General features: G+C 39.4%; 1 protein-coding gene and 1 long non-coding RNA gene across 5 annotated transcripts in view; one reads left to right on the top strand and one right to left on the bottom strand.

The window, feature by feature from the left end:
- The window catches only part of AKAP6 (A-kinase anchoring protein 6), a 287,348-nt gene extending 278,090 nt beyond the window's left edge, over positions 1-9,258 (bottom strand). The window contains exon 1 of one of the 2 annotated variants that reach the window (XM_027791675.2): positions 8,963-9,258. The gene's annotated coding sequence lies outside the window, so the exon portion shown is untranslated. The remainder of the gene's footprint in view (positions 1-8,962) is intronic. The other variant, XM_027791676.2, reaches the window with a different exon arrangement.
- Positions 1-24,314, top strand: part of LOC114013072 (uncharacterized) — a 57,554-nt gene that overhangs the window by 16,607 nt on the left and 16,633 nt on the right. The window contains exon 4 of one of the 3 annotated variants that reach the window (XR_003555917.2): positions 5,684-6,323. The exons of the other annotated variants lie outside the window; for them this stretch is intronic. This is a non-coding gene — a long non-coding RNA (uncharacterized LOC114013072). Of the gene's footprint in view, positions 1-5,683; positions 6,324-24,314 lie in introns of those variants that run through there. 3 annotated transcript variants of the gene reach the window in all.

Here is a 24,314-nt window from a genome sequence, read left to right on the forward strand (position 1 = left end):
CAAAAAAGATTTCTTCTACAGCAGGATGGCACGCACATGTGGCCTCAAGCTTTACAGACCAGGTGTTGCTGCTCTCTGTATGGCAATCACTTAGATTCAGCCAGTAGAGATGTCTGCTTTGTCTTTTCAAGCTGAGTTGTAGAATTAAGCTTTTATTTTCAGCTAAGCAGGCTCAACAGTTTGACATATGCTACTTATAAATGTAAATTTTGTGTTGCCAAAACCACTAAGTTTTCCATATGTTTGGTAAGTCTTCTACTGTGCAATCCGTTATCCCAGGACAAAAATCCCAAAAGGTAGAATGTAAAAATAAAAAGGAATTAAACTATTTTCAGCATCCAAATTTGTCTTTTATTCAGCAGTGTTCCCTTGCACCATTCTGTCTGGCATCTGCTGCTGTCTTGCCTGTATATATATGTGTGTGTAAAGTTAAATTGACAGTAGTGTCACCTAGCACTTTCACAGAGCACTCTACAAAGGGGATCAATATGATTAATTATGTCCATTCCACAGGTGATGAACAAGAGACAGGGGTTCAGAGATGATGTGCCAGGGCACATTAAGTATCAAAGCCAGAAGTATTTTCTAGGTCTCCTTGATTCAAGTATCACAGGCCACAGCCCAAGGCTACCTTTCTTGTAACTTAGCACTTCTCTGACCAGCTCTTATTCTATATCTTACGTTAAAATTTAATCCCATGAAGTCCTTTTACTAGTTTCAGTACATTTTTGTGACAAGCAAATGAGGGAGAATACCTATAATCCTTACCTCAAAGAAATAATAATCTAATACTAGCATCCTACATAACTCACCATTCAAGCCCTCAACATGCTGACAAACATTTCTCTGTATCGCCCAACGAGAAGAGAGAACAACAGAAATTTAAGGGGGATTTAATTTTCTTGACCAAAGTGACTTTACAAGTTACAAGAAAGAGAAGGGATCACATAGATGGGACCAGCAAATGAAATTGAAGTTCCAATCCAATTTAAAATGACATGATGAAGCTAAACAAAAGGAGTAATTAAGAAGTTTTCTGCATAATTCACTGAAATGCAAAATCAAATCTCTCTTTAAAAAGCTACTGCATTGCAAACAGGTACCAAGCACTTGGAGGGTTAAAATTGTTTTCTTCTGAAAGAGGAATCATCATTGCTGCTGATACACTGTCTGTTCCTACATCATGCATAGAGCATATTTGGACTCCACCTTTTCCAGACAGAAGAAAACCAAAAATCTCCTAATTATTTTTCCAAGGTATCTGTGCATAATGTCACCAAAAACTAAACAAGGGTGTTATTATTAATGACCTAGTAAAATACTAGGATGAAGTTTTGAGAAGGAACAAGACTAGATGACATATTAAGGATCTGTAATATATACCCTGCATATTTTAATAGCTGACCCTTAAAATGGCAACTCACATATCTGCTGTGTCACTGCCTCAGTGACAGACTAGACATGCTGAAATCTGACAGCGGCAGCCTTTTCTAGCTGTAGCTATGGGGCTTGGGTGGGGTTTTTTGTGGCAATCAAAATCTGATGTATTATTCTAACAAAGTATGGTACGTTTTAGGAAACTAGCAGTGCAGCTTGAAGTACAGGAACAATACATACTTGCTAGTACAGAAGTACCTTGGCCAGGGAATTAGCCTCCTTAGCTGGAAAAGCGGCTTCTAAACATGACTAACACACTTGAGAATTGTAAGCAGCCTAGAGTAGCTACATGCAACAGCTCTGAAAGATGTCTGTATTTGAAAACATTCTCAACAGACCCTAGTTATTCTCTTAATAGCATTCAACTCTGAAGTGCAGTTTTTCATGACAAAAAGTAAGTGTTGAGAAAAGTCTTTCATTAGTTTTGGCATTGTTAAGTAGTATTTTATTTGAGTTTCTCTAACACTTGAATTATCATCTTAAAAACAATCTTATACAGCCCTCAGACTTGACAATATCTGGCTCCTTTTTGGTTTGTATTCACTGTGTGAGTTCCACCAAATATCTGTCAGAAATCTTACATTTACTGAAAGGGTGAAAATGCAGCAAGTCACCTGTTAAACATTATTTCTTGGTGGGCTCAACTACAAGCATCTAAGGTTGTATTTTGTAGTGTAAACCAGGCATTTATCTTTATTTTCTAATTTCCTACCTAATAAGCCTAATATTTCAGTAGGCAGGTAGGTTGTTTTCTTAAACGTTTTAAATTATTTTGCAGAAAATTTTTTTATGTCAACTCCCTTGGCGGTATTCTGTCACAGAAATCTGTCAAAGGATAAGCATTTACCTAGCCAATAAAGAAAATGCTGTTTTAAAACTTTCAAAACAAATGTGCTTTTTTCAAAAAAAAACCCCAAAACAAACAAAAAAAAACCCCGAACACAAAACCAAACAACTAAGTGTACAGAAATTTTTTTTCTGTTGCCAACTCAGCATATAAAGGTCCAGCTTTCAGCAACTAAGGTATGGATTTTTATTATGTTTTTCATCTTAAACAATACAGTCAAGGTTTGTCTAAAAAAGGTTGACAAGCAGATCCTCCTCTTTTGAAAGACTAGAACATTCCCAAGCTCATCATATTAAGCTGCAGAATAATTTAGGATAGGTAACAATCATTTTTTTGCCTTAGATCCCTTGAAATTTCATGGATCTACACTACGAGCTCAGCTTTACCCAATACAACCACCAACACCAAATATTAATCAACCTCAGAAAACAAACACAGAAGTACAAACAGAAAAATACAAAACCAGACAGATTAAAAGATTATTTAAGTACTATACAAGCAATAAGAAAAATAGCTTCTTCTCCCAGGTCTGCCAAAGTTTTTCCAAGAAATGAGCATGTTACCTATCCTTTATGAGGCATATTTACAAAAAGTGAGGAAAATAGTTTCTCACCTCAATTTAAACTGAAAATTAATGCAATCTAGTAAAGAAAGACTTCATTTCTCAGGTATTTGTACAGCCCCTAGCGCTGTAAGGGTCCTATCCAAAATTTGGTAGGGATACCTGAATTGTTTTGTTATTTTAAAATATAGTAATAACCCTGAAGTCCCACAAGTTTTCTGTATACAGCTTATCACAAACCACTTTTTAGAGATTGTGCAGAGGACACGCAACTTTTTTCCAAGGGATTTAAATAAGAAAAAAATGACAACTTGGTAGAAGAGAGCAATTACAGGCATAACATTCAGGAACAGAAAGGTGGACAGAGCAAGTCAGACCAGAGGAAGTCAACACGTGATAGAATTGAGCAGGAACTGAAAACAACAAAAGCAAGTCTAACATAGTTTGCAAGAAGTAATAATGGAGGTTAGGTGGGATGTATTTTAAAACTTGATGCATTAAAGACTTGGCTACAAAGTTCTCGTCCAGAGAGAAGATGCTGCAAAAATGACACAGAAAAAAAGAAAAAAAAATCCACAACCCAACTTATTTTATATTAAGATACATGCCTCCTTTATTTTATCCACACACAAGGCTGGTAAACAATTATTATTCTTCTTTGACAGATCATAAAGGAACTTCATGTCTGCATCCTAACCTTGAAACTAAGGCAACAACGAGTTTACAAGTCAATCAGTACAGGGCAACTCTTGAAAGAAAAAAAAACCACCGACCACTATATGTGAAAGTAATAGATACACATTTAGACTGAAAACAGAACTAATTATTGCAGTTGGGTGCTTCCTCACTTTAAAGCTAGGACTTCTTTTAGCACAACCTAAAGCTAACAAAGGCCATCTTTTTAAGTGTGTCAGCTCCCACAAGGCATTGTACCATGGGGGCTGGGAAATCTATTTCATAGAGCTAGTTCCTCATAGAAATCGCTATCGCTGGAAAGATCTCTTTGCCAAACACAGAGAGCACATTTTGGCTATACACTTAGTGTCTATGAGAAAGTAATTGGACCTGGGGCACCAGCAGTACTTGGGGTCAGGCCTTTCAGTGCCTGCACTCAGGACTCACAGAAACCTGACTGCCGCACAGAGGGTCCTGTGGTTCCCCTGGCACAGCGCCTCTACTGCCTCACCCTGCAAAACAACTGGTCCTGTGGAGAGCTGACTACTTACCCTGGGTGCTCTTAACAGATCCAGAAGCCACTTAGCTGGCAAAGGTGAGAAAGTGTTATGACAATTCACAGTGCTCATCCTGCACTCTTAACATCGAGGCCAATAGTCTCCACAGGACATGATGACAACGCCCTGGGCTGAAGAACACTTCACTTACATTTACAAGCCATCTTTGCTTCCAGGTGTCTTAGAAGACACGTCATTCAGCAGCTGAGAGAAAGTCTCTCCTTGCCTGGCACCAGGATTGAATACTGGACAAGAAGCAGGAGGTGACAGCCTTTTGGCCAAGGCTGCCAGAGCAAGCCTGTATCTGACACATGCCATGAGAACTGAGAGTTCTCATAGAGCAGAGAGCATTTCTGGCTTTAAATATCTCATCTGAAAGCACCAGACATTATAAACTGCACAGAGCTGAATTTTTTGACCTTGGAGGGATGAAAAGCTGAGTCAGTCTTGCTGGGATTCAGAGCAGCCAGGAGTCTAGATACTTGAAACCTGTAGTTCAACGATAAAACAGGAAGGGAAGAGCTATCGGGATTGGTTTTTTTCTTTATCCCCTAGCCCTTTTCCTCATGCAGCAAAGCTTTTCTGAAGGTATTCTAATAAGAAGAAATCTTTTGCTTCAGGAAAGCACATTTTGACACTCTTTAAGAGTGATTTTTGTGATGATCCTTCTGACATTATACATATGTACACATGTGTGTGTATATATATATATATGTAGGATATTAATGCAGTTAAAATTACTGTGACCATACCAAACCAGTTTAAGGGATTTATATTAGGCATTTTTATGTTTGATTTGAGGGATGTGAAGTGTGGTTAGGTGTCTTTATTTTTAAATTAATAGAAAATATTAGATACAAAACTGAATATGAGAAAGAAAATACTCCATGGGCCTTTGCACAAGAGAACTGATTGAACAGCATGTGTGCCCACTCAGCAAACAAGGGACAAGGACCTTTTAAGCACCAACAAAATAGAAAAAGTCTATAGCAAAAACTTTTTAGGGTTAGGGACATAGCTGAGGTCTCCCTTCCTCTGTACGAAAACCTGCAGAAGCCGAGAAACCCAGGATGGCAGCCACCTTTTCTGAATCATGACAGTGATGTCAGATATGGTTGCCTATCCCTTGTCACTTCACCCACTGTATGTCCTGCTCCCTTACTGCATAGAGCAGCAATCTGACCTCCCCCTGGCTCTCTGTCCAGCTCAGCTTTTCCTTTTTCTCCTTCCCTTTCTGTGGCAGGAAAGACCTGGCCCAGCACATGATAGGGGTAATACATACAACTTCCACTTTCTGCAGCTAGAATCTGCTTTAATGAGTGGCTGTTTTCATCAAAACAGCAAAGCAAAAGGCACATTTTTTCCCCCCTAGTCCACAGAAATATTAGTACTCAGACATAAATTAGTTGCAAGGTGATTCCTTGAAGCCATTTTTGCATTCATGTATCATTAATTTTATGCCAGTAGTATCAGTATGTCTCATTACAGAATGTACAGACAGTTCGTTATATAGCATAGGCCATACTTACAATACAAAATACAAATTTTCTACTTCAACAGACAAACATGGTATCTTCTAATACATACAAATCTTTTTTCTTTTAGATACAACTCCAGAACTTCAGGCATTATGGATAACTGTACATCTCCCTTAAGCCAGTAGCATTCAACACAGACCAGAAAAAATTAAAATTAAAAAAAAAAAAAAAAAAAAGGCAAGCACAGAATTTTGTCAATATTTCTTTCATGATGCAGCAGTGATTTTTTTATAGACGGGTGCAAGTAAATTAAGACATGGCATAGGATTTTCTTTATTATTATTCTTAATTTCTCAATTATTTCAAAGGAAATATTTCACCAGCATTTTTTGAATACTGCAAGTTTTAATCAATGCCTGAGCACTTCTGATAAAGAGGACTCCTTTGACTTGACTTTCCAAGGATGAGTTCCTGGATGCAGACCCATTCCAGATCTGCCAGAGGGTGGGAAGGACAGGACACTAACCCACCACTGTTATAATGCAAAATGACCAACAGAAGTCTAGAGCACAGGGTTCCCTCAACTCCTCTTTAAAGAAAGAAGGCTTTCTTCCATTGAGGACACACTCTGATCCCCTCTAAGTGGCCTTTGCATTGCCATATACTGACAGAAATATTCACAGTCTTAAAACTGTACCAATTTCCACTGCTGGAGTCAGGTTCTGTCATCAATTCATAGCTGTTTTAGGAGGAACCAAGCTTCTGTTTCTCTCTGTTCAGTGCTAAGCTATGTAGGAACTAATTAATTTATGATATAATAAAAATCTTTAGAGCAAAGTAAAGATTAAATAGTAGCATCCTTTCAAGTTCACCAGTATACACCCATCTCCAGCTACATGTCAGTATGAAACTGCATACACAGAGGAACTCAAGCCTCCAGATTAACTGTCCACATTCAGCTACTTTGGGGAAGAGTATATGTATTTACAAAACATATTGCCCTCAGTAATGATGAGTAAAACCAGCTGTGTAACAAAACTGAAAGCAACACATTTCCTACTGTTGAACGCTGTCTCACTCATAATTGTACCAGTCATGAATCTGCCTCAACAGCAAACAAAACTGTATTAAATCTGTAGTGTCTCTACATTTGCTCATGTTCTGACTCAGGTAAGTAGGCTTGCTCTTCATAGTAAGATTCTCTTCATTACTCCATACTCTTTCATGTCTTCATATACAGACCTTAGTGAAACGCTTAGGTCCATACAGAAATGGCCAGGAAGTATTCTACAGCCAAGGTATTCAGCTGGAGTCAGAATCAGCAAAGATGTTCACCAAGAAACAAGTAGTGTCATCACAACTCCATTATTAACGAGTGTTCCCCAGGACAAACAATGCTGTGAGAAGTGTGTGGAATAGACAGTAACAGGAACTTTTAAAAAAATAATGTTTAAAACACAGCATGATTTGCATTCTCATTATTAGAAAAACTAAAAAAAATCTGCACTGTATGCTTCACAGCAGGTCATCTCTCTATTAATACTGTCAAAAGTTGATCCTTTTCCCCCAATATGTTTGCCCTCATTTTTAACTCTTGCAAGTGACTTGATTACCACTAGAATTTCTCAGGCTAGGCCTAACAAAATACATTATTATTAGTAAAGGCACAATATTTCAACCAAATATATCTTATATTTGCTCCTTATAAACTGTTCTTTGACAGTCCCTAAAGTCGCAAGTTAAAATGCATGGCTCACCAGCTCTCTTCACATCTCCAATTCTGACACTAGCCAGACATCAGCTGTCCCGCCCTCTTTCCCATCCTCTTGCTAACTCATACCTTCCGAGTTTGCCTGATGAGAGCACAGCAAGCACAGGAGACCACTATTTTCACACTGAAAAATGCATCACAAGTAAATAAAGCATCATTCTAATGCTCATTTACAGTCATCTGCTTTGGGATTTGCAGTAGAAAAAAACCTCAGCAAACGTACACAGACCATACTGAAAAAAAAGCATATATGATGCAGTATAAACTAACTAATTAAGACATAGGAGCTCCATTCCAGCTTGTGCCAGACGAGACCATCGCACCCATCCCTATGAAAAGCAGTAAGATCTCATTATATTTACTACTCCATACTTTATGAAGTATAAGGGACTAAAACCCACAATAAATACAGACACCACTACAAGATTAGTGGTTGGCATTTTTCTTGCTGCATTTTTGAAATATAAACTACACAGACAGAACAGAGCCAGAGACCACTCCCTAATTCCTAGTGGACATATTGATCAATTAAAATGACATGTGTCTGGTCTTTTCTTTCTTTCTAATAGCAAGCAGCTGAAAGACTGAGTCTTTTAAACATGCAAAATCAAACAATTAGTGTTGTATACCATCCAGCAAGATTAACTTGGAGTTAAGCAAAATTAGCCTGGCCTCCAGAAACCAGACCTTAATACGATATAAACAAATATTAGATATTTTAAAGAATTACTGAATATTATAAACATGTTTTTAGCCAGCTTGCTAAATGTAAGAAATATGTATTTTCTTCCTACGATAGAGGTAGAAGCTTTAAAATTATTACTATTATTTTTTTCCATAGCAAACCCCCTCAGAATGCATGAATCTTTGACTACACCTTTTACTGCAGTTGCAGCAGAAAAAAAAAAAAAGCTTGTTTTCCTTCCAGTAAAAGATAGATCTAAAATTCAATAAATTCATATTATTATTTAAAAAAACAGACTAAAAGCAAGTCAAACAGTGGGAAAGCTAAAAGCCACGTTACTTTAAAAATATCTGATTATTGTTTGACAATTCTGTCAATGTTTTCCTTTTTTTAAGAATACCAACAGAAATAGGACAGTACTGAACCATATTTAAAATCAATATTGTTCCAGTTGCTTGTTCAGCACTGGTTCACAGTATTTTCTGTACTATCATGTTATGGAAGGCCAATGAAAGTAAATAGGTGATATTCATGCTGTTGAAATAAAATAGGTTAAAAGAAGAGCTCCACATAATAAGAATGCTTAAATAAAGAGAAAGGGAAAGGAACAAGCTATGTTTGTGGCATTAAAAGTGAAAACAGCTATTCTTTCCATTTAAGCAAATCAGACTGTAGCAACTTTAATTGGATTGTGAAATTTAAATATATTCTTAGCAAATCTTTAGGGTATTATCACAAACACAAAGACAAGTCTAAACATTCAGACTGAATGCATTTTCTGTAGGCCTTTGTCTTAACCTGTCTGCCTGAAAAATAATATTTAGGCATGCAGCATCTTTCTTCAAAATGATTTTCACAAGGCAAAATCCACACATTCTTATATTAGGAAAACCTTATAAACAGGAAAAAACAACGGTGCAATTAAGAACAGAACAACATTTTGCACTTACCATGTCCTGTTCAAATCATCCTCTTTTGATGTTTACGGCACATCTGTAAGATGCAATACTAGGAGGTGCCTTGTGTGACCTGCTGCATGATGCTGTGACATCAGTTCAGATGATGCAGCTCATTATGGGAAAGACTGCTGTTGCTATGGCAACAGAGATGTGATACGAATCCTTACTGCATTTCCAGGGGAGCCCGAGACAATACGGAAGCCCTTTAAAGACACAGACAAAACACAAACAGGCTTTTAAAGTACTGTGCCATAGGTTTCAGAGCCCACATTCAAGTACATGTCTTTTATTAAGGAATATTTTAGACAAATTATTCCTGCATGGTGATACAGAATGCAGATGTATGAGCTATAAATAATTTTTATATTTAAAACTTAGTATCATGTGTGTCAATTTAAGAACAAATTTTATAAGTCAAATTTGGTTATCGTGTAAGGGAACCTTACTTAAAATGAACAGTCAGTGGTATGATTTTACCACTAGGTCTGTACAGACAACAGTTATTGAACAGTATTTTAAGAAATATACATTTTCACCCTGCCCCACCCTGCTCCTACATCCAATCTGTCATTTAGAAGAAAAATCTTGTTGCTAGGGAAAAATGCTTGATACTTCAAAATGAGCAGATTTCACACTGTTGAATGAATGACAATGAGTTTTAAAAAAAAACAAACGGGGGGTGGGGGGTGGGGGGGTGGTGTGGTTATTCACAAGAGGGTAAAGAAGTTTCTAACCAACTAAGTAAAAATCTCCTTATCATTTTTCAACTGTAGGGCAACCTGCACTACCATCTGCATGCTGAGTAGCCTGGCTTTCATCTGCCTATCAGACAGATGGATGAGTGAGGACTTTGGAAGCTGTGGGCCATGCTGCTGCTAGCCTCTACTGCCCAGGTAGAAAGGGAAGGCCAGAAGGGACAGCCCCTCCCCATAACCTACCTCAGGGGCTGGGATTGGTGAGGCTGAGCCTGTAGATGTTATCTTTGGCACTGGGAACCTGCTTGCATCCTCTGTTCACAGTAGTGATGAGAGAAGCAAAGGCTATGTGAACAAGTACCAAAAGGAGCTGTCTGGAAATTAAAATTCACAACCAAAGAAGAACCAGCACATTTTTGGCCACTCGCCAGTTCTATTTGGGTGAGAAAAGTTTCTGGCAAAACCTGCTTTCCCTAGCCATGAAAATCCCTTTCTACACAGTAGGGAAAAAAAAAAAAAAAAGAAAAAAAAGTACACAAAAGGCTGGACCCTAAACACTTGATATGCTGAAGCCCAGAGTAAAGCAAAGGCCCAGCTTGAACCAAGAAGCCTCAATGCCTTGAAGATGTCCAACAAACATGGGTGCCACTTTCTGAAGCCCCGCATTCCATTAAACTTCAACCTGTGAGTCAAAATTTTGATTTCAGAGGAAACCACAGGAAATAATTATATGCTTTTACCCATCATCCACTTTTGAAAGAAAAGTTACGTTCGTACCTTTTGATTAATGGATTAAATACAAAGCATCTCCATAAATCTAGGAAATGTCATAGCCTTTCTAATTAGTGCTGTCTTGACACTCTATGTTTTCATTTTTGACTGTTTTTCTCTTCTAACATTAATCCTATGTAATTCCAAACAACACAATAAAGCTCTCAAACTGACTCAATAACAAATCCAGTCCAGTGGCCTATAGTAGAGTGTTAGTCCCAAAAGAGCTATAGCTCTAGATTTTTGAACGTTTAAAACTTTCTTAGGTCTCTGAGGATATGAGTCACAATTTCGGTGAGGACTACATGATTGAAACATGATTTGGGTTGGACTGACATGAAAGCTAAGGAATGTCATTGCAACTTAGCAAAGTTTGCAGCATGCTAAATGCCACACCGTTCAATTTATATGAGTTTCTGAAAGTTTTCATTAAAGGAATATTTCTCTTTTGCTAATTATTATTTGATATAATTTTTACTACCCTGACTGCTATGGGAATAGAGTTGAATGGAGACAGTGATCTTTTGTTTTTCTTAGGAAAAGTAGGACATCCAGGATCATCATTATGGCAAGCCAGGAGTCAATCTAGTTGATATGAGGGCTCTGTCTCATGTCTGTCAGCTTGGTCCTTGTTCCTGAACACTGGGAAAGTGCAACTGGTGGGACAGGCACATCAGGAAAGCCCACCCTGGGCTTGCCCACCACAGTGTAGTAGCCAGCCCCACCAGGCATCCCTCTCCAGGCTTATGCTCCACAGTCTCCAGAACATATTTGGCTGTGTGTGACCTCCGTGTAAGCTCCTCTTGCAGTCGTGAAGTAGAAGCATGGCTAACAGACTCAGAGAAATATAGGGAGGGGAGGGAGGTCAGGCAGGAGCAGGGGAATTATCAGGCTATTTTTACAAAGACCTCTGCCGGTTTACTGTTAACTACAGACTGAATGAGTCTGTTTATTCACATATGCAAATGATAAGTAAATGAAGACAAAATTATAGTGATTTTCCTGACTTCTGAGTGTTTAGTATTTTTTAAATACCAGTCTGTTGCTGGTATTTCTCCAGAAATGTTTATTATGAGCCAGGGCATATGTCAGATCGCATGCAAAACAGCTATACCAGGAACGTCCCAGGAAGGGTGTAAACTAAAGATTTGTCATGTAGGTGTTATGAATTTTGCTATAGTGACTTTACATGGAGGACTGCAACCACTAGATGCTAAAAGGAAGTTCTACCTTATGATTACAAAAGGTAGCACTCTCAAGCTTTGCAAGCCCGTAATTAAAACTGCAGATCTAGAGGAAGAGAACTGTGCGTAGCTGCTCCAGTTGCCTTTTTTTCCCCCTTTGGCAGGGTGTAGAAATGAAGCTTTTGTTTTAAGACAGCTGCAGTTATTCACCGAACCCAGAACTGACATATCTTTTAAATCTAAGCCTTAAAGTTGCTTTCCATTTGCATTCCTTCCAGTTCACTGGAACAGAAGATGGAAAGAGAGAGAGAGTGCACCCAACCCATTCTATCACAACATAAACACCTTGATCATTTTGAAGTATCACCAGTAGGTTTCCAAGCCAAAAGCACAGGGCTTTGATTATACCTTTTTCCTACCAAAACAGAAATATTTCATCCTACTTTCAACCATCATAACGCAGGTCATTGCTGGCCATAGATTTCTTACTCTAAATCCTTATTTTAGTCACATTCTTCCTCTCCAACACAAGCTGTAGTGTCTTTCCCTTTCCTCACATTGGGATTCCCCCCCATTGTTTTGAAGGGAACAAATTTTATTAATGTTCTGTATTGAGTCTGGCTGAGCCTCACAGCAGTCCTTATAGTGCTGTGCTTTGTACTGGTAATACACTAGTATTTTGAGCACTGCTGAGCCTGAGCCATGCTCACACATCATCAGGGCTGTCTCTCCAACATTCCCCCCCCACCACCAGTAGGCTGGGGGTGGGCAAGATCTTGGAAGAGGGCACAGGCAGGACAGCTGACCCAAACTGACCAAAGGGATATTCCATACCATATGATATCTGCTCAGATATAAAAGCTAAGAGGAAGGGGGTGGGGGGTGGGGGCATTTGTTATTTACGATGTTTTCCAGAGCAACCACTACAAGTACTGAAGCACTGCTTCCCACGAAGTGGTTAAATATCACCTGCTGTTGGTAGAGAATGACATCCTTTTTTTCCTTTGCTTGCAAGTGCACAACCTTAGCTATTGCTTCATTAAACTGCCTTTATCTTGACCCACAAGGTGTTTTTCATCTTATTTTCTCCCCCCCATTCTGCTGAGGAGGGGAGTGATAGACCTGCTTGGTGGGCACACGGTGCCCAGCCAGGCTCAACCCACCACAAGGTCATCTGAAGGGAAGAAGTGTTTCGCCTACCTACTGCCATTATTTTTCCTTACAATCAGTTTATGTGGATAACTAACATTTGCACAATCCACAGAGGTTTTCAATGAGCAAGTCTTTGCCATGTAAGCAGGCACTGCCTTAACTTTAAAAAGTTCTGTTTCCCCTCAATAAGACCAGTAATAAGCCAAGGACTAACCGTGACATGATTTACTTTCCATTTAATTATGTTCAAGAAAATGAGTTAGGAGCAAACTCACAAACACAGCTAAACCAAGTAAAATGCCATTGCAGACCTTTTCTCTGCAAAATCCAGATGTTTCCTTTTATGTTGTTTCCCCTCTCTGAATGAAGGAAAGCAGCTGCTTACCAGTTGCCAGCTACACTACCCAAATAGCCAAGAAAGAAAGGGGGAATTACATGGAAGGACCAAAGGAAATGAGAATTCCATATTCTGAATTACTTGTCAGATAAATCAGAAGCAGGCTTTAAATTAAAAATAAAATGCAAAATCACAATTACTGAATGCCAGTGCACAACACATCAGCAATGTGTAATGGCACTCAAAGGAAGTCATGATTCTCATGCAAGATTTTGCAATCCAGTTCAAGAACCCATGTCCCAGATTTTGGATGGAGTGCCTTAACTAAACAGCTATATATCAGGGTTTCCATTCCACCACTGACCTTGTCAGAAGGAAAGGCTAGGTCACACATATTGATAAGAACTCTATCCCTTTTCTCTAAAAGGAAAGGGTTATAAATCGAGGTCTTATTGAATCTACTGTATTGAATCCATCAGCTGAATGTTGAAGGTCAGAGATATGCATAGTCTGCTTTGACTAAACTCATTAAACACCTATGTCTACCTACAGTGTAGGTAGGGGATATTGTCCACTCTGTCATCAAGGTCATCTGATCGGACAAGGGAGAATGACTTTAAAGTGAAAGAGGATAAATTTAGATCGTATATTAGGAAGAAATTCTGTACTGTGAGGGTGGTGAGGCACTGGCACAGGTTGCCCAGAGAAGCTGTGGGTTCCCCATCCCTGAAAGTGCTCAAGGCCAGGCTGGATGCGGCTGGGAGCAACCTGGTCTAGTGGAAGGTGTCCCTGCCCATGGGTGATCTTTAAGGTTCCTTCTAACCCAAATCGTTATATGATTCTATGAAGCTGACTACCGTCACTGATTGACTTCTATACCATATTTGGCCAACATGTTCTAAAACATTTTATTTTCCTTCATCCACCTCAGCCCCCTCCAGTCAATCTGTGATGCTCCTCCCCACTTGTTTCACATATTTACTATGTATTGCATTTTAGGAACAACAGGATAATGGCATAAACATTGTACACACAAATGACTGAAAAATCCATGGGAAAAGCTGAATAACCATTTTGGCTTCATGCTGCTGGATTTACAGCTATTTGCTCTGAAACTGGGTAGTTTAAAGTTAGCTCAGGCATTCCAGTATTAGGCTAAACTTCTAGTTTAGTTTAAAGCTAAGTCACCTCCTGTACACACATACCCACAGAGGGTAAAACACAGCATGGTTCCCACATACCCACAGAGGGTAAAACACAGCATGGTTCCCCATACTAGTTAAAGCAGGGACCTATTTTTAGCATCTGAAAGCAACAGTCATTTTATTAAAAAATTAATAATGAAAAAAAGATTGTTTTTATCTTAACAGGCTCAATGCTTTCAAGAGCATCTTGTTACAGCAGTTACAAGGCTGCTTTAATCTTTCGTATTTTCTTTTTAAAAACATAGTTCAACATTAAGTGGACTCCAAGTTAGTACTTAAACACAGTAGGATGGAAAAAAGTCTGGCTATTATTGTAATAGAATATGGGTAAAAGAAACCACACGCACAACAAAAAAACACAACAGGAGGAACACAGCAAGAAATATCAGATAACTTATGGTGACCACAGGTTGCTGCAAGGTACTAAACCCCACTACATAGCAGAAATAATCAGCACTAGTAGGAAACAACTCATTATATCTTTAAGTAGATGCTATACACTAGTTTGATAGCCCTGAAGAAAGACTGTACAGAAAAAATGCTGAACAGGTCCATCAACACCTTACAAGCCCTACTTGGCATATTACCACCTCATACTAGGTAGTTTGTGTAGCAGGTACTTTTATAAGCAGAATAAAAAAATTACATTCCAATAATTGACCCATTTGTTGAAATGACCCAGGTACTGGGAGACAGTAAATCTGTTTATTTTATTATCTTAAAAAAAACCAAAAAACAAAAAAAAAAACCAACACACCACCAAAACCACACCACAAATTTAAAAAAGGCTGTGGCTGCTTTATTTTTTCCACCTTGGCTGCTGGTATCAAACAACAATCGATGTCATTCCCTAACAAGTGAACAGGATGCAAGCTGGATGCCTGTGCCTGGAGCAGGGCTGTACATACCCTCCTCGGGACACACCACTACAGCTCTTTTGGGAAGTCTGTGCGAGGGCTTACTAGCAGAGTACATACGCACTGTAGAAGCCAACTCACCAAACTTTTTGCACACAACACAAGTTTACTCACTCCATGCTATAAACTGTAACTGCTTACATTTACTATCTAAAGATAAGTATATTTAGTTACATTATTATTATGGCTAGAATATCTTGTTATGAACTTACTTATTCAGAAACCCTACAATGTGGGCATGAATAATGTATCTTTAAATACTTTATTTCATATATTGAAAATACAGTCACTACTTATTATGTTTATTACTTCTAAATTAAATTTTATATTACAAACATCCTCACATCTGAAAAGGCATTAACTATCTTTCGGGCCTTGGACATGTATCTTCTGCCTAGCAGAGCTGAGGTACTATTATCTCACTAGCTGCCTCTCCATGTCCAGGAGGTAGCTCTGGCTACGGTTTATAGTCTGAATGAATCTTTTGGGCTTTAGAGATCATAAAAAGAGTTGAACAAGTGTGACGTTACCCCCAGACTGAAGCACAGCATAAATTTAACAACTCAGCAAATTCAGACCTCCCGCAGATAGCACTGCTCTGAAACCAAGTTCTCCTGACGGAGGCAGCACACTGGAGCCGCAGGCCTGCCCTCCCTTTGCCTGCCCACATGAACTCAGCACCCAATTCAAACCCAAACCCATGACAGAAACAGCTTTTCCCACTGGCAAAAAAATCAAATTTATCAACAGCTATTCCCCCCCCCCCCCCCATTGCACCAAAGCCAGAGTCCTTACCGACCTGCTGCCACAAGCACAGCCTCTCCCAGCCTCCGCCGGCTGAAATGGCCAACACCTGGGCTGCCAGGCCCGGCAGAGCCCTCCCTGCCCCCTCAGCTTCCACCCCTCGTATGTGGGCTCCCAGACACACAGATGCTAAATCTAGTTGTCAGGGCAGGGCTGGGGGCCAATAAAGCTTTTTGCAGCTCTCCCAATTTCATCAAGGTCCCTGAATCTAAAAGCCGACCCCAGAGCACAGGCTGAGTAGATTTCCCACTCAAGAGCAGCTGCTGGCCCATGATGGGTCTGGTGACCTACAGGCAATGCTCTAGCTGGGCTTTGCCCTTGTTTTCCCACAATTTCCTTCCAAGTGAAGTTGTTGGGAGTTGGAGAAGACAAGGCCAAAGCTGTGTCAGGGCACAAAGACTGAATGGCCCTCTGATTTTTGAACACATTAATGTATATATATGCAAAACAAACCGAGGGACCGAAATCTGAGTCAAACAAGGTTAAAATCTGAAAATCTGGGCACGGTGTGCCTGCTGCCACTCAGAGAAGGCCCCTTACCCCAGGGCCAGGCGCGCCAGCCATCTTCACCAGCAACACTCAGTCTTGTTGCAGCACTGTGGTCCCCTGAGACAACCGGGGCCAAAACACCAAGAGGCAGCACTGTCTCCACAACACATGGAATGCAATGGTCCCCTCGGATCCAGAAAAGAGGCCAAGACTATGTCAAGCCACTCAGGTGCTTTTCAAAAGGAAGACTAGATCTAAACTGGTTGATCCTCATATGTGTGCTTAAACTAGCTTTCTGGTTTAAAGCAAAAGCACATTTTCAAAGCAACTCTCCCAACCATCTACATTGATTGTACTTGCATTCAAATCACTGAGCAGTCTCTGAGGACACAAACTGCATTCCTTTCTCACAAGACTAAACCAGAAGACGAACTCCATGAGTGCACCCAATGCACTGCAACTGCTAAGAAGTATTTAATCCTGGGAACTAGATGGGGTCTAGTCTGCAGTGAAACCTCCTGCAATGCTTCTAATGTAGTTGTTTGGCCCCCAGAACCAGCTGTGTTGCTTCACAGCTGTGCTCTCACTGAGAGGCAGAGCTTGCTTGGGTGGGCACTGCCACTGAGGCAGGGCCATGAGACCAGGCTGGCCCTGTGGGTTCCCTGCAACACACCTTCACTGGTCACAGCTTCAGGAACAGCTGGCTCTGAACCAGCATTATTATCTCTGTGCTGCATTAGAGAGACTGCATAGCCTCAAAATCTGGCTTCTCCCTGAAGACAGTACAGCTGCATTCACACAGCACATCATCTGATCTAGTAAGTCCTAGTAGACCTGGGCTGGCTCTGCATCATTGCCTCTTCTCCTTCCAGTCTTACAAGAAAACCACATCTTCTCCCCACCCTCCTCCTCCTCCAGGCTTTCCCTATGCCACAGCCCATCTCTCCACCCCTCTCCTTTGCTTGCATCCTCCCCAAACAAATTACCTGTATCACTCAACCTCCATGTGCTCTCAGTCTTCAAAATTTCTCAAAACCAATTCATGTATGTTGGGAGAACTTTTCAGGTGTTGCTGGCCACAGTCTCTGATTATTGCATTCTCGCTTGGTGTGGTTGAGTCTCCACAGTCCTTGGTACAGTGGGTCTGACACTGCCCCATGCCTTTGCAGCTCCTGTAGGTGTCTAGCTGGGCCTTTACCTGCCACTGGGAAGAAACATGCATCTGTGCTTTGGATGGCAAATGAAAAAGGGATCTTACTATTGCAAGACTGAATTCAGCAATTTTCCTATAAAATTGACAAATAAAATTTGTCAAATGCAGCTGAGCTGATCCAGTTGTTCACTGTCCACCAAAAAAAAAAAAAAAAAAAATATAAATCTTAATCCTTCCTTCCTAGAGCCTTCTTAACTTTCCAGGTGTGCAGTTTCACCCCTTCCCTCATACCAATGAAACTTGCGAGATACTTTCATCAGCCCATTTAACACATTAGTTCAGAAAGAAAATGATACAATTTTTGCTGGGTTTATTTCCTGCTAAATTAGTAAAATAAATTGACTGACAGAGGATAAACAGTCGAGTCTGTGCCACTCCCACTTCTAGGAGAAGTAAGCTAAGAGATGGTTTCACCTCTCTCCAAACTGCTCATTTCCTTTGATGTATTTTTTCTGGGCTTGGTGGGGAAGGGCTCATGCCTCAGAGAGTGCTTGATGCTGGATCAGGGCTGGCAACGACAGGAGACAGCCTGACACTTACTTCAGTGTGGTTATGTAATGCTTGTATGTATTGCTGCTCTTATGCGCTCGTCCTCCCCATCACTTGTGCTGCTTACACCTCCAATTGATCCAACATCATCAGAGCATCTATGTCCCTTTCCTCTGTGCCCTTCTTTTCATATTGTGCTTATATTTAGTTTACCTTTTCTGTGGGTTTAGTGAAATACTTTTCCATCCTCCAACTATGGCATATAAACAGCGCTGTATTTGTTCCACTCAGGGACCATGTTTACGGTAATCTAGAAGATGCCATCTCACTCCCTGTATAAGGTAGGTCAACTTTATGTGGCATGCTGCTCCTCCATCCTGTTTTATTTTCATTCAATGGACAGCCATAGACTGTCATACATTGTATGAATTCAAAAGACAGAATGATTAAATTTCCTTGTGAACTTTTCTATGTTACCCTTCACTGGGGTACCTGAAAGCTTCACAAAACCAAGCTCCTTCTTGTTCACAAAATCCCTATAATGGGAGAGATCTTAACCCTGCTTTAAGGAAGATAAAAAAAGACACATGAAGATTAAAAACAAAAGTATGACTAATTTTGTGTGCCTGATCTAAGATTTGACTTTTCAAGAGCACATGGCTTCCTACAGCATGTTTTCTATTCAAAGCACAGCTGCTGTTGATTTCAGTTTCAGCTGTGAGCACTCAGCAAGCCAGTTCCCAGGGTTTCAAGTCAGGGCTAAGGAAAACAAGGAAACAAGTATCAATGTGACAGAAGTTTAGGTTAAATAAATTGACCAACATCATACAGCAGCTCTGTAGAAGAGTCAGAAACACAGGCAGGAGCTGTTCTGTACTCAATGGCCTAAATTATGCACTTTTTAAAAAACCTTCCTGTATTCACTTGCATGCTTTCAACCTATGCCACAGAGGACTGATGAATAATACAAAAATCTTCTCCTGGCCTTTTTTGCTTTCATTCATTTATCACAGATCCTTCCCATGCAGGCATTTTGAGGGAAGGAAGTAGTAGATGAGCATTATAATTACAGACTATATTAGAAAGCACTCGTGCAAGAGGGTCGGTTAAATGTTAATTATAATGTTGTCTACCTTAGCAAAGTCAAGAGCCAGATCCTCACAGTGACCTATAGAACAGGTTTTTTGAACAATACATGTAACTTTGTGTGTTTGATCCTACATGGGGTAGATCCATATGTCTGGTTTACTTTAATATTAAAGTTTATGTTGTGTACGATATAGGTAGGAAAATGTCAGTTTAACACAGGTACATGCATAGGAGGTACAAGCCCCAAAGAGCAGATGCAGATCTTGTCTGGCCATCAAGTGAAGCTAAATTCTAATGCTGTGAAATACTCAGGTGACTGACTTACTGTATAAGTGACTTTTCGTTAGTAATCTTTGGTCTATCATTACATAATAAATCAGAATACATTTTCATATAAAGAATATTAGGTGATGAATGTATAGCACTACTGGCTGCCAGCAGACAAAGAGAATAATTGATCATTTTTCTAATGCGAGGTTAGTTAATACATAGCTGGTTATCTTAGTACCTTGAAAATTACAAAGTTATGCAGAGTTTGCGCTTCTACTTAAAGTTTTCCGTTTGAATGTGCATTTCCCAGACAAGAAGATAATTATCAGCTTTTGATTAAAACAAAATCTAGATCTCACACGCCTCCTGGAAATGACCATAAAATAAATCGGTTTACTGTATGATTTGATTAGGTTACTTAATATTCTCTGTGTAAATCAGTTTTCTAGTTAATAAGAATATATGCTTTATTATATCTAGATATAAAGGAATAGAAATCAGTTATGCATGTGGATTTTTACAATATAGGAATACTTGAAAACTCAAAAAAAGTAAGCGTGCAAGAAAGAAGAAAACATGAAAATGCTTCAATTTCAAGACATCGTGAGAACACAATAGCCCAAGCACAATGCTGCACATCTGCCTCTTCAATGATAGCGAACTAAAAACTAAATGTGACAATAATGTTCTAAAAAAACAAAAGTGACATTTTACTTCTACACTGTGTAAAATGTTCTCATTTTTAAATATCTCCCTCTGTTCTGAATAGTGCTGGTGCCCGAGTCCCTATCTGACAACAGGACAAGCAGACAAGGCTGCAGTGCAGCATGGTCCCTTGCATGGGATTTTCACTGGGAGCTGAGGGCACTTGCAGTGAGTACCTGGCTCCCAGCATGCTGTGGGTGTCTCAGTGGTGTCATCAACAAGGCATCATACAAGTAAAATAGTTTTATTCCCACAAAGGCCGGAGTTCACTTTAACAAAGGAAAACAAATGTCTGTATTCCTCTTCAACAGTCAGGCAGCAAAATGGCCATGGGCTTTAAACCCTATGGAGTATTTTTGCCTTAGGACTTCAAGATAACCCTTCTTGTCTCTCCATAGGCACAGCTCCAGAAATAATCCACTCAGTCATCATTTCATGGCTCAGTTACTGCCACCTTTTGGCATCTGACCTTGATAGGTTTAGACTGAAACTAAAACCATCTCTTCCTTGACTGTTACTTTGCCTGTATTGCTCTCTGCATTCCTCTGCTTTCTCAGAAGTTTAAATTGTTTACTTGAATTTCAGTTCCTTTCCTAGCCCATCACCACTACACCAATCTTTTATCATTTCCATCTCCACATCAGCATCAGTTTAAGGCATGAAACTTCATCACCCTTAAAAACAAGCCTTCAAAACGGGTTGCTTACTAGCATTCATTTTTTTGGCAAAGCTCCTCATAAGCTTTGAAGAACTTTCTTCTCGATTTCAAAGAAACCTCTTCTTAAAAGTCCCTTATTTATTCTAGGCATTGCACAGGTCATAAGGCAGAAGTAACAAGGTCCCAGTAGCCCATGAAACTGATCGGTGCTAGACATGAAGTTGAAAAATGAAATATTCTCATTAGACCAACTGACAAAGCTGGAAAATTAAACACTAGTCCTTCTTTGTAAACAGAAGCAAAGAATGTCAAAGATATGCACAAGCTGAGAATAAATGTTTTCAAAAAAAGCTCAGTTCAATATATGAGAGAAAATGAAGCTGGTACTTAAGAGTGGAAAAAGGTGCTGGAGAGAAGCAATACAGTGATTCTCTCCAATAGGAAAGAGAAAGATGGTTAAAATATCATACATGGTACAAGAAGGAATAGCTGGTGGCATGGAATAAAAATATAACACCAAACTAATATAACTTTGGAATAGCACATGGGACCCGTTTCAAAAAGTTACGATCAAAAGCTGTTCTGTAATATACTAAAACTGTGTCCTTACTGGATCAACATCAGAAAGATACTACATAGACAGCTTCTTAAAAAGAAGCTACATGAGCAATGTAGGACGTAAACCTTTACAGGCAGGCTGGAGACTGACTATTTACAGACACCACTTTATAGGCATAGAAGAAACACATCATCTTTCAAAGAAGGCTACGGAAGGGCAAAAAGCCACTAAATAGCAAGGTGAAGAAGTTTTTAGTGGCAGAAAGACATGAATCAAACAGCAAAATCTATGGCCAAATAAGGAATGTAAAAAAGACTATAAACCATGGCAGTTTAAATGTGAAAATGTGATGTCAGGGCCAAAAAGAAAAAAATAAATAAAAGAAAGAGTTTGAAGAGGAAAGCTTGCACAAGAATAAAACCAAAACAGGCTGTAACTTCTTTCTTGAACATAGCAGGAGCAGAAAGCTTGTCAAGAGTCTGTCAAGCTAGTAGATAACCTGGATATGCATGGAGTACTAATAAGCTAAGACCATAATAAAAAAAGCTAAATATATTTTTCACTTCTATGGTTACTACGGAAGAGATTTACAAAGTTTGTAGCCCAAAACTCTTTGCAGGGGAGTCACCAGATGGATATCAAAACTGAATTACTGAGAAGCTGATATGGAACAAAACAGACAGAACAAACTAACAGAATCACAGTCTTCAATCAGGAGTACAAAACAAACTCAAACATGAAATAACTAAAATACCAACAATGGTATGTTAACTCTCACTTTAAAACTGCCCTGATAACTCGAGTGTGTCATGTAGGAAATGGCACCAATTTTCAAAAGGATTTCACAGAGTATCTTGGAAATGACGAACAAGTTAATTTGGCATCTACACTGAGGAATGAGAATGTAAGAATTTGTGACAAACAATATAGCGAGGAACACTTGCCACATATTTTAATACGGGAGCATGCACCTCACGGATGTATTGAGACTTTTCAGGGTGTCAGCAAGTATATGACCAAAATGACCAAAAATGGTCCAGAGGATACTATTCATGGGGTTTTCCAAAAGGTACTCAACCAAGTTTTTCACCATAGGCTTTCAAGGTTATTAAGCAGCCTGGAAACCAAAAGGAATTCTCAGATGAAATATTGGAAAGAGGTGGGAGGAAAAAACAGTTTCTCCAGTAAAGAGAAATCACCAGGGGACTTCTGCCAGAAGGTGAAAGTGGCATGTTAGGAATTCTAGGTTAATCAGTCCAGTAAAGATGAGAGCTGTCTCTGAAGAAGTGCACGAAGAGCTTACAAGAGTAAGTGACTATGCATTAAAATGGCAGATAAAATTCAATAGACATCAGTGTGAAGTAACGTACCCAAGAAAAATTATCCTAATTTTGCAAATACAGTGGTGGGTGCTGAGGTGTCCATTATGAGTCAGGGATGAGATCTTGCAGACTTCATAAATAATTCAATGCAAACCTGAGCTCAGTGCTGTAGCAATCAAAAAAGCCAAACACTTTACTTATTTCCTGACAGACTAGCACAAGCAAGCACTCATCCTACTGTAATAAAGGTATTTCAGCCCAAGTCAGTGTCTCTCTTACTGGAAGTGAGCTCACAGCCTGTCTGTCTCTCTTCCTTGGCATGGGAGTTCTGGTTGCTTTCCCCCTTTGCTCCACAAGCAGGAAGAACATATGCAACTCATAATTTCCTCATACAAATCTAATCTCTGCCAGTGTCTCTCCTTGAAAGTGCTCAAATACTCTACCAGCCATCCTGTTTGCAACATGCTGAGGGAATAATGCTGTTGGCAGTGCACTGAAGCTCCTGTGCTGGCTCCCAACAGCTACAATTGAGTGGCCTGTCATGTTCTCCAGTGAAGTTAAACCTTGAACGTATTTCCTGACGTCTGTTTAGAAACTCTCCCTATTAGACAGGTTATTTAAAAATATGTATCATTCATATTAGTGCAACTGGGAATAAAAGTATAGTTGGCTTAAATGGCTTTCACTCACCTTTTCCTAGATACTAAGTGCTTACTGGTATTAGTAAGATTGCAAGAATGTTTGACTCCTTAGATATTTGGTGAATTTTTTGTTCAAAATTCTTCATTTCACAAGGCATTATTTCAAATCTCTAATAGATTCGGTAGCATAACATGAAACTAACAACGTGTTTACCTCTTTAGCTCTTGTAACTTGTGCATTCTAGAGTAGATCTCTAGACTCAACCACAGAGAAGACTGTGAAAGGGACAAAGATTACGTGTCTCCCTACCGTAAGGCAGTTATTTATTTGGTGCAGTAAGCTTTAAACTTATGTTCAGTAATAATGCAAAGAGCTAACTTCAGCATCAATAAAGCAGCATAATGCAATGAACAATCCTCTAATAAGCTAGACTTCCCTATAAAACTTTATAGTTGCTCTGGGACATAGAAAGAGGGTTGCATATTTATTGCACAGTGTATGAAAGTAAAATTGTTGTAAAATGAAAAGAGATAGAAATCCATAGGTTCCATGTCCTAGGGCAATTTGTGAAAATATTCAGCTTCCTACCTTTCAAAAAATGTATTTTACAGATGTATTATTATTATAAGATATAGAAATAACTGAACATTATCCACAGGGCATTTTGGAAACTCTGAAAGAGGAGAGAGAATTACCCCAGGAATCCTGCCATAAATTTTATGTCAGAATTTTGAGAAAGATATCCCAGAAATGCCTTTGGGCACATCACTGATATTATTTCCAGGCTAATTAAGGATATATGCTCTCTCCCAATGGGATGAGTGATGTGGTATGTTTAACCA

This window comes from Falco peregrinus, chromosome 1 (assembly GCF_023634155.1).
Source record: "Falco peregrinus isolate bFalPer1 chromosome 1, bFalPer1.pri, whole genome shotgun sequence".
Lineage (NCBI taxonomy): Eukaryota > Metazoa > Chordata > Aves > Falconiformes > Falconidae > Falco > Falco peregrinus.